The sequence below is a fragment of the Callospermophilus lateralis genome, chromosome 1 (assembly GCF_048772815.1).
Source record: "Callospermophilus lateralis isolate mCalLat2 chromosome 1, mCalLat2.hap1, whole genome shotgun sequence".
Classification (NCBI taxonomy): domain Eukaryota; kingdom Metazoa; phylum Chordata; class Mammalia; order Rodentia; family Sciuridae; genus Callospermophilus; species Callospermophilus lateralis.
In genome coordinates this window covers 82,426,952-82,439,922 of record NC_135305.1, presented here as the reverse complement: position 1 = coordinate 82,439,922, position 12,971 = coordinate 82,426,952, and the positions used below count along the sequence as shown (strand labels likewise).

At 41.4% G+C, this 12,971-nt stretch overlaps 1 long non-coding RNA gene across 3 annotated transcripts in view; it reads left to right on the top strand.

Moving 5' to 3' along the window:
- LOC143381801 (uncharacterized) overlaps positions 1-12,971 on the top strand; it is a 303,885-nt gene that overhangs the window by 269,848 nt on the left and 21,066 nt on the right. For 2 of the 3 annotated variants that reach the window (XR_013088895.2, XR_013088894.2), the window contains 2 exons: positions 3,852-3,930; positions 4,416-4,532. This is a non-coding gene — a long non-coding RNA (uncharacterized LOC143381801). Of the gene's footprint in view, positions 1-3,851; positions 3,931-4,415; positions 4,533-6,802; positions 6,864-12,971 lie in introns of those variants that run through there. The other variant, XR_013154552.1, reaches the window with a different exon arrangement.

The window sequence follows — 12,971 nt, the reverse complement described above, 5'->3', positions numbered from 1 at the left end:
CAAAGACAAGAGTGTTCAGGATAGTGTGACAAGGTTGGAAGACTAAGGACTTGGGGTCTGGTGAAGCTCAGTAACCAGGAAGGATTTTGCACTGCATGATAACAGCACCCAGTTCAAACTGGCTTAAGCAAAAAGGAAACATGGGGCTCAGGGAACTTAACAATCTGGAGTGTAGCTGGTTCTAGACACAGCTCGAACTAAAAGCTCAGGCAGTATCAAGAAGACCTATATGTCTCCACCTCTTGGCTTTGACCTTGTCTTCATTCTAGGGTTCCATGCGACAAGATAACTGCCAAGAACTCCTGCCTCTTGTCCTTTTCTATTGGAGCTCTTGTGAAAAAAGGAGAGAATTTTACTCTTCTCTCAACAGCAAATGTCTTTCTACATCTCAGACTCATGGGATCACCTGGCCGGCTCCTAATTGGAACAGGATGCTCTAATTGGCCAATCCCGAGTTACATGCCATGCCCTGTTGCCCAGAGTCTCTCTGCCCAAGAAAAAAATCAGTGATGTCCCCAGAGAAGAACAAATGCACATGAATAGCCAACAAACAGTTCCCAGTACATCAATTTCAGCCTGCCATTCACTGGGCAGTCAGGATGGGCAGCAGATTGAATAGGACATGAGTGCAGTCAAGAGTCAAAGGCAGGTGAGTGCCCCCCGGGGAATGCACAACTCAAGGCTGCTAGGAAAAGACACAGGGACCCTAGGTTCAAGTGGCACAGGGTTTGCCAACAAGAGGGGAGAGAGCATGCATGACATCTCCTTGGGCAATGCTTTGGACCCCCATGGCCAGCAGATCTGTTCTGGATCAGATGTGGCTGCACACACCCCACTTGGTGGGCCTAGAAGGAGTCCTCTCTCACCCTCTGTGCAAGTCTGAGTTACAGAAGTGGGGGTGGCCTGTCAGAAGGCCATTGATACATGCATCTAAGCAGAACAAAGGCACACTCAGAGAATCTAAAACAAGGTTTTTCTTCCCAGGAAAGATGACAAGCCCAGCACAGGCTGTGCATGCCTTTTGGTAAGGAAGTGTTCCTGGCCCAAGGCATATTCTGGCCAAGTGGGGGCATAAAGATGGCCCACACTTGCTCAAATGAGACTGCTTTTCCCAGCACCAGGTTACACTGTGCAGAAATGAAATGAGAAAATTAACAGAAGCAGGATCATAGAAGGCCATCGGTGGCAGAATAAGAGTGAGGACTTTGGGCACCAGTCTGTGGGGAAATGGGGCAGCCCAGGAGAAGGCTAGTTAGATCTGGGACTCTTGAGCCTGCATATCTGGGGTGAATCTCAACTCTGCTATTTAGAGCTGTGTAACTTTATCAATTAACTCAAAAACAAATAATTTAGCCTCTTTGTGTTCCACCTTTCATATCTATGAAATGAAAGTGATGATAACATGTCCTAGCGAATACTGCCTGGTCCTTTGTAACAATGTTGCTTCTTTATTGGAGGAAATTTAAGGACCAGCTGCATACCTTCTAACTAGCTGGTGGCAGTTGGATGAACTAGGCTAGCATTTGAAGTTTTTGAGTCTCACTTTCTTCCTCTATGAGATTCAGTCAGATGTAAGGTACAATCTCCTCACTCTGATGTTCTTTATTTGTCAATACAATGTAGCAACAGGCTTGCAATTGAACTTTCATATGGACCTGAGTCAGAAGGCAGGAAACTGACAATCCAAGTGGAACCAAAGCTCTTTAAGCAGAAGATCTCACCTCATTGTCCACTGTAATTCATGAACTCATGAAATACCACCTTCCCATGCTAGGAGCAAATGCCCATTTTTTTTTTTTTCAAACAGATGAGCACAAAGCTGTCAGATGGCTATGAATTTATACAAACCAGGTCCTTCCTCATCCCCTACCGGCAACTATTTTGAGCATTTCAAGCCAAATGAATTCTCCATGTCAGCAAAATTTTACACATGTTATGCAAAAGCACACCACGGAAACACAGAGAAAAAGACATAAATAATGCAAATTGAGCATCCATCTTAGCCCTGGCCAGATGAAGCGGGGGCGGGGGCTACAATTAGCCAGTCTGGGCCTGACAATGGTTATTGTGGCAACATAATCTATGGGAGGTGTCTGGTTAGACTGCACATTTGCAAAGCAGAAATATATGCTTGATAAAAGGGAAGGACAAAGAAAAATTATGAGGGGTGGAGAAACAAGGTAGGAGGAGAGAGAGAAACAGAAACTCAAAGACAGTCAGAGGATGTGCTCACAGAAGACCAGCTTTAGCTTTAAGCAAGGGCAAAAAATGGCAGTATTGCCCTTGAAATCCTGGCCATGGGGTCTTGATCAAGCTGTTGATTCTGTTTGAGCCTCAATGACAAAGAACTGTGAATTATACGTGGAAAATTGTCCGGATGCATCCCTTAGCAGATGGGAAGACTGCGGTGGTAAATGAAATTAACATGCTGCCTCGTGGAAAGTGTTCCTGTGCTTTCCCTCTGTGGTGCATTCAGAGTACCATGCCAGGATCATCGTGAACAAAATGGTCATTTAAAACAAACACCCCCTTTCTCTGCAGAATTATTAGACTAATTCCCTTTTCCAAGAAATTGCCAACTGGTTTGAATTCTTGGAGATTTGGGTTGGAGTAGTGAAAGAAGAAAGGAAACTTCTTCCCTCACTCACAGTCCACCCTGGCCACTTCGAATTACATCATTCCCCTCGAGAGGGTTCTGCATGGGGAGCAAATGAGAAATTCAACTGTCGTTGGAATGAAGCCTGCTCACCTCTTCAGGGGGCGGTGCTGGCCAAAATTAGTAGTTTCTGCTGAAATTACAATGAAACTTTGATTCCTTGGAGGGTTCCAATGGAGAGACAGACATTGGGCCCCAAGAATACCAAGTAGTCAGTGCAGCAACAATCTGAAGACAGTGACCCTCACCAGCAGTGTGATGGGAGGTGAGAACTATGGGGGACCACTTTTCTCTGAGAAGCAGCTCTCTGGTGAGCTGACTGGGGTTTCCATAGAGTCTGAATTTTTGGAAACCATCTCACTGGCCTTGTATCTTGGGGGTGTCATAACCCAACAAATGAATACCCAACATCATGATAGTCATTATAATATACAAACTAATGGTAATAGAATGGGTTGCAATCATAAATACATGCATAATGAAAGCTGATACATAATGCCTACTGTGTACCCAACATGGTGTTATGTAGTTTTACACATTTCACATTCAATTCTAGCAAGACTTGGAGGCACATACTACTACCAGCTTGGTTCAAATAGTGATGAAACTGGTTCAGAGAAGGGAAGCATCTCCAAGGTCATTGGGGTAGACTGAACACCAAAGTGACCTCAATTCTTCAATCTTCCCAGTTTCCACACTCTGTAATATGATTCTGCAACTTTTGAAGGTCTGAGGGCTTGCTGTTGACTAACAGAATGAGGCCTTGCTGATAGTGTCCCAGTTCTGTGCCTGGGTCTCAAGAGAGCACCTACACTTCTGCTCTTTCTCTTGGACCCCTACCAGGCTGCTAGAGGATGAGAGGCCACATGGAGCAGGCATGAATTGTCCCAGTGGAGGTCGTATTAGATCAACCTGCTCCTGCAGGCACATGAGAGAGTCCAGACAAGCTCATCTGATTGGCAGAAGTTCCAAACTAATTTGCTGACCAGTGAGCCATGATAGATATTTACCATTTCAAGCTACCAAGTTTTGGGATGGTTGTTACATAGCAGTGAATACCTGAAACAATAACCTAGGTTAGGTTTCCTTACTCCAAGGCTCTTTGCCTTTTAACCTCCAGCTGCTCACAGCACAATCCCAGTTGTGCATCTTGGTCGCCAGCACCATATGCTTGATTCTACCTTTCTCTTTTCAGTTACAGGTTCTGGGAACAGACATTTGTGGTTGCCCCCATTCTTGTGACCCATCTTGGCTCCTTGTGATTGACTTCAGCAGTAAGTAGTGGCCGTAGGATGGGAAGCAGTATGACTGCAGGGTGGGGTGAGAGGAAGGAGACTTCTGGGAAGTGCCAGGAGCATGACTCAAGTGTGGTCATTCAAAAATCCAGGGAAGCAACAGATGTTCTTGTGATGCGTGTTCTCTGGGGCCTTCTCCCTCTGTTGGCCCCAGCTTTTCCTCCTCATTCTCCTGGGCCCAGGAGAGTTGGAGTGTGTGCCTTTATTTAGGGATATCTCTCAAAATATTGAGCAACTGGCCCAGACGCAGACCAGTCAAAACCAATGGCTGCTGTAGCACTGGGGCAGAGGTTTGGAGGCCCCAGTTTTTGGATCATGGGGGAGTTGGGGCATAGTTGATAGGGAAGAAGACTCTTGAGAAGGGCTTGGGTCAAAAAGATTTCCCTTGGGTGCAACCACTTGGGGGCAGTCAGGACAGCGAGTGTTGGCTGGTGAGTTTTGACTTATTTTCTAAACTTTAACAGCTTGTTGAGCCCCATTAGGGCATGCCAGACAGGACTCAGTGAAAAAATGTATCATGTTCTGCATGTTTCTGCCCGGCAGACCAAGTAGCCTAGAGCCCGGAGACACGGTGTGCAGTGGTGAGTACCCAGCACCCAGTACAGCCTGCCACACACCAGCTGTCTCAGTGCAGTTGGACAATTTGAACACAATCAATAATTTAAACCTTGAGATTCTTTTGTGTTTTCTAGTCCAGATTCTGAATGATGAGGAATCTGGTCCCAGCCATTTTCCCCTTGAAACAATTACTTCTTTACAGCAGAGTTTTGAAGAACTAAGGTGACCTCTGAAAATCAGATCTGACCTCTTCTACCCTGAGATGTCTCAAGAATAAATTGTCGCATTGAGGAGAGCAGATGATGGGGGGTGGGGGGCTGCAGGGAGAGAGTAGCTCCCTGGGTCTCACAGGCCTTGGAGCACACTGTGCCCCTCAGCTGCTAGCCTCCAAAATCATTAGCAATTCAACAGTTCTTATTGGACTGAGAAAAGGGCACACCTCATGCCGCTTATAAACCTTGGCCTGGGAACTCCTAAATGCACTTGGACTCCCAGGAACTGGGTACTGTGGGGTCCTGGAAGGCACCATTGTGTCCATTTTCCCCAAACACCAAGCAGCCTCTGACCCACAGAAGGGACTCCAGGACCATCTGCTAAGAGCACAGGTGAAGAATGAATGAATGAATGAAAGGTAACCTCCTTCCCAAGTAGTTGTTTTGAAAAGAACTTGGAATGAATTTTGGAGTCATAGTAATTTGAGTTCAAATCCAGGTTTTGTCACTTAATAGCTTTCAGTTTCTCATGTACAAATATAATAAAACAAACCGCAAAGACTCGCACTTGTGTGAAGTGCTCAGCATAACGCTCATAAATGCTTAATAAATTGTAATTGCTCCTCTTCTGCTATGTGTGTTTTATTTCTCTTCATTTTGTATTTTTGATTTTAACATTATTTAACTCACTGCTCAGAAATAGTCCTTGCATGTGTTTGGACACTGTCGTGTGAGCTTCTTCACCTAAATCAAATCCTGATAAATCATCGTATACATTGTCTCTTGGAACTCAAAGTCTTTTATAGCTTTATTTTTTTTTCTTCACCATATAATTTGCACACACTGAAGAAAAAAGAACCAATTGAACAAGCCCAGAAAGGAATGTCATATCTAAATACAGTGGTACTTTTCTTCTCTCTCATGTTTATTGCATACTTACAGTGTGTGAGGCCTAGCACAGGCATAACTCCCCAATTCCAGTGAGTGACTCCAGTTGGTTTAAACCAACCCTGGTAATCCTATGCCCTTTGGATGGTGATTGGTTCAGATAAACCAGATGGTAGCTCATCAGTGCAGGGCATTCCCCCTAGCCAATCACAATGAGATCACTGGTAGCCCCTAATGAGGAATCTGACAGCCTTGATTGCTGCCTGCAGCCATCCGGTAGCCTTGAGGGAAACTGGGGGATCCATCTGAGGATGGAGAGAAAGTCATTGCCAGCGTGGAACCACTGGAATAAGCAATTCAGGAGCCTGCTCTGCTCTGGTGCGACACCAGCCACTAAATTCCCTCTACTACTAAACCGTTGTGACTTGGATTTTCTGTTACTTGAACTCCAAAGCATTCTACATCATATGGCAACATTCAGATCCAGTTCTTTCTAACCCTAGTGCAAAACTGCTGGCCACTCTGCCTTCTGATTCCTTAACGATGGGCTTGAAACTCACACCTTTGTTAGCAGCTCACAGCCTCACTGCGTCTCAGCCAGCTGGCAACATTTCTGGGCAGTTCATTCTCTGGCTGAAGGTCAAGTTTCCAGGAGGTAGATGGTGAACATTTAAGGACACTTTTCAAATTAGTGACTGGTGGCCATTAGAATAAGCTTATATTTTTCTAGAGACAGTAGTCCTCCTTTACCTTGAGGGGATAGTCCAAGATCCTTATGGATGCCTGATACTGTGGATAGTACCAAATCCTGAAATACGTACCTATGATGAAACTTAATTTATAAATTAGACATAGTACAAATTAACAACTAATAATGAAAATAGAAAAATTACAACATTATAATAATAGTTATCTATATGAATGGGGTCTTTCTCAAAATATTTGTATATTTTGAGATTTATGCATATGTATATGATTTTTTACTTTCCTTACTAAATACTTTTACTTTAAGTAAAAATAAGAAAATACTTTAAGTATTTCCTTATTAAATATCTTTTACTTAAAATGAATATAACTTTTCACTTAAAGAGATCAAGTTACAGTTTCTCTTTAGCATTATGTAATCTTGGGCTTTGGGGATGTTATTAAGTAACATTAATTAAGTAACATTAAGTAATTAAGGATTACTCTAGCACAGGAACTTGGACACTACAATGGTGGATTTGATAACTGAGATGCCTACTAAGTGACTAACAGGTGAGTAGTGTATACAGTGTGGATACACTGAACAAAGGCATGATTATTCTGGGCAAGACCAAGCAGGATAGTAAGAGATTCCATCATACTACTAAAAACGGTGTGCAATTTAAAACTTTTGAATTATTTCTGGAATTTTCCATTTAATATTTTTGGGCTGCAGTAGACCTTGGACAACTGAAATCATATAGCATGAATCTGCATGTAAGGAGAGACTGTTATATAAAACCTCACCCTGTAATGACTCTGACCAAGATGGGCTTTGCAAAGAACAGACTTCAATGGGGACCAGAGAAATAAACAGACATCTCTAATGACTGCTTATCAAATCTTGATGTACTGAACATGTAAAAATGTTAAACTCCTCTGACTGCAATTTAATTTGTACAAGTGCTTAGAAAGAACACTGAATTTATCAGAGCTTGAAGTGCAAAATATTAAAAAATAAATCACTGCTAGTAAAATTGTAGCACTATCAGGAGATCCATTTGAAAAGACAGTCAGCAAAGTGAATTTGAGGCATATTCATCAAACCTTGAAACCATGGAGAAGGCCCCATTCATATGGGCTTCCTTTTAGCCAGCCCAAGAGAATCCTGCAATTTAAGTCAGTTAATAGTTGAATACTGATAATTAGGAGTCAGATCCTTGGGAATTTTAATAAAAACGCTTAAAGAGATCAAAGAATGCCAGCCAAGCAGCTCAGACTAAGGGGATGACTTTGACTCTTCTTTGGCTGGACTCTGCCTTTCTAGGTGCTCGGTGGTGGGAGTGACCTTGGTCTCTACGTGCAGACCGAGTCATGCCTCAAAAAGCTTCTGATTCCAGACATCCAGCCATATTCCCAGACCACCCTGGAGTTCGAGTGACTGACAGTTGAGACCTTCTGTACTGAGTCTTGAGTCTTCTCAACTGCATGTAATTAAGCTTCTAACTTTCCCAAAAGAACCAGTTTGCTCCTCACACAGGTTTGGGCCCCCTAAATTCTGAATAGTCCGTTTCTTTGTCCAAGCCTCCAAACCCAAAGAAGTCTAAGTTGCTTGGACCAATGGCTGATCTATCCCATGCTGTGTAGAGTCACACCCTGGGTCAGTCTCTACAGTCCTGTATCTTTCTCCTGGGCACCCTTCCTCCCACCCATCCTTTACTATATGAGAAGATGTGAACTTGATCAATTTGTGGGCTAAGCATTGTTTTTTTTTTTTTTTTTTGAGGCAGTATGACATGGCAGTTTAGAAAACAGTACTTCTTACACTATCTGTGGTGAATATCCAATGCTTAATTTTTCAGTCCATCACAGAATGAAATGTGAGTTCCAACAGTACCTCATACCTCATGGTACAATGCCAAGTCAACAGCCCTGAACTCATCGATACCCTACTGAACGAGAGATGCTCGCTGGTCATGCTTTTGGATGCCATGAAAATGTCAAAGTACCAAAAATTCTAAATGCCTACTTTCAATTCCTAGAAAATTTTGTCACAGACCAGTAATAAATAGTTCATATCTGCAGGTCACACTTTAAGTACCATTTCTTTGGCTCTGTGTTTCTCAAAGTGTGGTCCCTGGACCAGCTGCATCATCTGGGAACTAGTTAAAAATGCAAATTCTCAGACCTCAACTGGAATCCAAGGAATCAGAAATTTGGGGGATAGAGCCCTGCAATCTAAACTTTCACTGACCTTCCTGGTGATTGTGAGGATGCATGCCAGGTAGGAGAACTACCACTCGAACAGCGGGGCAGGGGGAAGAGATGACAGCAACAAGGATGTGAGATTTCTTCTATTAGAGTCTTAAGTACCAGTCAAAGGAAATGGTCATGTCTGTCTTAGGGACCTATTGAACTCTTTTATTTACTTATTTATTAAGTTTTGAACTGATCAGCCTTGAAGTCAATGAATCGGACATTCCACAAAAATTGACTTAAGTCCTTATCTTGACCAAGACCACAATTGGGTTTTCAAAGTTAATCTTTAACACATTTGAAAGGAAGGCCACTTTTTAGCTTCTCCCTCCATCACTCTTACACTACCTGTCAGATCTTCTTTAGCATCATACACAGAGATGCTCAGAAAGAGGGAATGCCCAAGGTGACCTGCGTTCAAATCCTGCCTCTCTCTCTTTAGCCCCCTGTAATATGGGAATAATAATGCATTCTACCTCACAGGCAAATTTTTTAGGATTGAATATGATAAGGCACAAGAAGCACTTATTGCCATACCTTTAATAATATTAAATAATATTGGCTATTATTATCAGTTACTCTTCATCAAGCATGGAGTTTTTCCTAGTTGGCCCAACAATGCCTTGCTGTTAGATTTGAGTTTACATCCAAAGCCAGAGAAAGTGATGTCTAAAGATAAACTTCTCTGCAATACTCAGATCACATCATGCTTTATGAGTTAATTTTGAAGGAAACAATGGCTTTCCCACCCAAAATATATCATCCCTGGAAATATTCCAGCTGATGGCCATACAGCCAAAAAGAAATAGTAATAAACATAATATTGGGCTCTGCAAAAAGGCTCAGCAAACTAAAGATGCCCAAACTCATGCTGGCCAAGTCTCCCTTATTTGGAAGTAGCCCATATGAAATTCTAGAACCCAGTACAGGTCACCCACATTTGGTCCACTTGCTTTCCCGTTTTCTGTTTTCTTGCTTACTTATGTCAAGCCTTCTTAATATTTAAGAGGTTTTCAGGAAATTCAGTTTTAAAAAGACAGAAAAGCAGCTTTAAACTGGCAAAAAAACTTCACATTTCAGAGGGTGATGCTAATCCAAAGAAACACACTATTATCTTTGTTATTTCCAATTTTTCCTGGAAGCATTTTGCTACAGAGACCAGTGCCAACTATTAAGTAGAGGAGACTTGTTTGGGTTGCCAGAATTAGCTGAAATTAAGATCCTTTGACATCTTCTTACAGAAAAAAGTCAGTTTCAGTACAAACAATTCAGAATTTAATAGATTGTGACAGGTTATAAAATTCTATGCATTTGAAAGAAAAGCTTCGCTGGTGGAATAATGTGTTTCTAATTTACACATAATAGGCCCATGAAGCTGTGACTAGAACGACATTATAGTAATGAGGAAATTCCAGTTATAGACACCTTATGTAGAGATCCTAATGATTATGATTAGGGCAGTTATTTTCCCAAGTACCTTATGTAGCTAAAGCCATAGTAAAAGTGTCCAGGACAAAGAAAGGAGACTCAAGAGCAACAGGCTTCAGGATGAAGGGTAAGGAAGGCATTTTTGAGATAGTTGCTCAACCCCAATGTGGAGGATTGAATAAATGCTATGTTTACTGAATACTTACCAAGGACCAACACTGGTGCTTTGCCAAGAATGAAGAAGAATTATCAATGACATGAGCAAGAGAATGGCAATATTTTTGTGAGTGAAACCCTTCTCCAATAGAAAAGGAGAAAGATTCTACTCGATCCTTTGTCCCCACTGTCATCCCACCAAGCCACCCTTATCCATTCCAGCCATGATTAACACAATGCAAAATGGCTCCACTGAAGCTTTTGTTATTTAAAAATGTCTGTACCTATTACGTTATTTAAAATGCATACTAGGGCTGGGGCTATGGCCCAGTGGTAGAGCGCTCGCCTAGCATGCATGAGGCACTGAGTTCGATCCTCAGCACCACATAAATAAACAAAATAAAGGTAATTTTAAAAATTGCAAAGATGGCAAAGAAAATTTGGAGTGTGTCATTCAATGTGACTTGGGGTAGCCATTCTTGTGCACAAATGAATGCAGAGATAGGGGAAGTGGCTCAAGCAGAACAAGCTCCTGACCAAACGCTTATGAATCATTTTATTTCCAATCAGTATTTTCCTGCCCATTTTTGATACTGGTTTCTCAAATATAAGTCAATATATGCTAGAAATCTTCTTTCTAAAAAAAAAAAAAAGAAAAATTGGACTATTGTTCTGTTACTGCTTCTGCTATTGTTTATACTTGGGGTGCTGCATTTAACATATTATAGGTAGTCAATAAATATTGGCTACCCAAGTGGTAGGAAATCTGGTAAATTCTTTTTTTTTTAAAGTTTCTCAGTAAGAGTTTTATGACTTCCTCTTCTTTCTCCTTTAAAAAATATGTTTTGAGCATTTTCTATATACCAGGCATTTCCAAGGCTCCGGAGAATGAGGCCCTGGGTTCACAAGTGTCATGTTTAAGCTTGACCTGCTGGGGTCTCTTCTACCACAGAGGCCTTTCTTAGCTTTGGCCTTACCTGAATGTAATGTATATATGTACATATGTATGTAAATGCATATAGACCATGCACTGCAAAGGAAGTTGGTGGATGTCACTGCCCACCTAGAACCCTGCCATTGGGCTAGTCTGAGAAGACAATGGATTTACAATTTAGAGATGACCATACAACCATGGCAAGAGTAGAAAGATCAAAATACAACAGAAATGTTTATGCTGGCAGCTTTGCTCCCCGCAAGCCTATCTCCTCCACACTGGTCCAAGAGACGTGAGGTTTGGTTACCAGATACTATTTTCTTCTTCCCCTTCTAAAAGTATTTTGGACATAAACTAGGATAAACTTGGATAATGAATGGTTGAGGTTCTTCAACAATCTGTAACATGAGAAGACAACTCTAGTTTTGTGGTTAAATAGAAATATGCAATATTTTCACTGCCTGGGCTTCTAGGAAACTAAATTCCCAATAGGCTGAAATTTGCCCTCCAAAACTGGTCTGTGATTTCTTTCTGAGCAGACCCATGGATCAGACCATCTTATTCCAACTTCTGAAATTCAAAGCAGAATTTCAGAGTTGGAAAGAATCATAAAGTTCTTTTCCTTTTATCTTCACCCTTCCCAAATTGAACACCTTCATCTCTTAAAGGACTGAACACAGGTACAAATAAAGACTGGTTTGTGATACATAAAAAGTGCCGAGCTCAGATGTACGCAAAGAGATTTATACAGAGAATAACTGGATAACCAGAACAATCCTGCTGAGATCCCAAGTTCAAGCAGCCAACCTGTGGTTTTGAGGTATAAACCCAAACTGACTGATGATATCTAAAGCTCCTCTATGACTATGGAAGAACAGAGCACCTTCTTTTAGCAGAAGTTCCTAGCCAGACACATAGACATTACCAGCTACCATTTTTCTATAACCCTTATTCCTTGAAAACACCTATATAATCCATGCAGTTTCTGAAATCTACATTTCAAAGTCATTACCCCCTTCACATACTCACTGAGCTGAATAATTATTTAACATTCCTATTATCTACAAAATACTTAGAAGCAATCAAACCAAAATGTCTTGAGTGGCATCCCATCTAAGGAATCTAGGGAAGGTAAGGAATAAAAGAATAAAGATACTAGGTTAAACTTTCTGAAGGGAATTTTGTCAATAGCTTCCAAAAAACTGGTGTGTACTCTTTGACTTAGCAATTCTACTTCTACAAATTTATCCTAAAAATATGGACCTTAACAATGAAAACTGGAAGTAATCCAAATATCCCATATTAGCTGTTAAGGGAATTAAACTTAGCTTGCTATTACATATTATGTTATTCCATTGAGATTTGGCATTATAATTTTTTTTTTTTTTTTTTTGCTAATGCTAAAGTTCTAGGTGAATTATTTGGTGACATTCCATTTAGTGATTTAAAGATCCTGGTTCATTCTGCCTTGTAGTTCCACTTCTTTCTGAACCCCAAAGACCCCCTGTGGATCCTCTGCATTTATCTGACTGATTCAAGAGGAATGCCAGGCTTAGTAATGAACTGGATATGTCTTACATCATTCTGACCACATTCTATTGGCCAGAACCTGGTCAGATGATCACAACAAACTGCAAAGAATAATGGAAAGTATAATCTTCAAATATTCTTAGGAAGAGTAACAAGATTGGTGTCTAGCCAGCATATATACAGGTTGGCTAAATAGAATATGGTACATTCATAAACATGATGCTTATGCATCTATTTAAAATGAAGCTGTGGAGCCGAGTGGAGTGGCGTGCACCTGTAATCCCAGTGGCTTAGGAGGCTAAGGCAGGAGGATCTTGAGTTCAAAGCCAAGCCTCAGCAAAAGTGAGGTGCTAAGCAACTCAGTGAGACTCTGT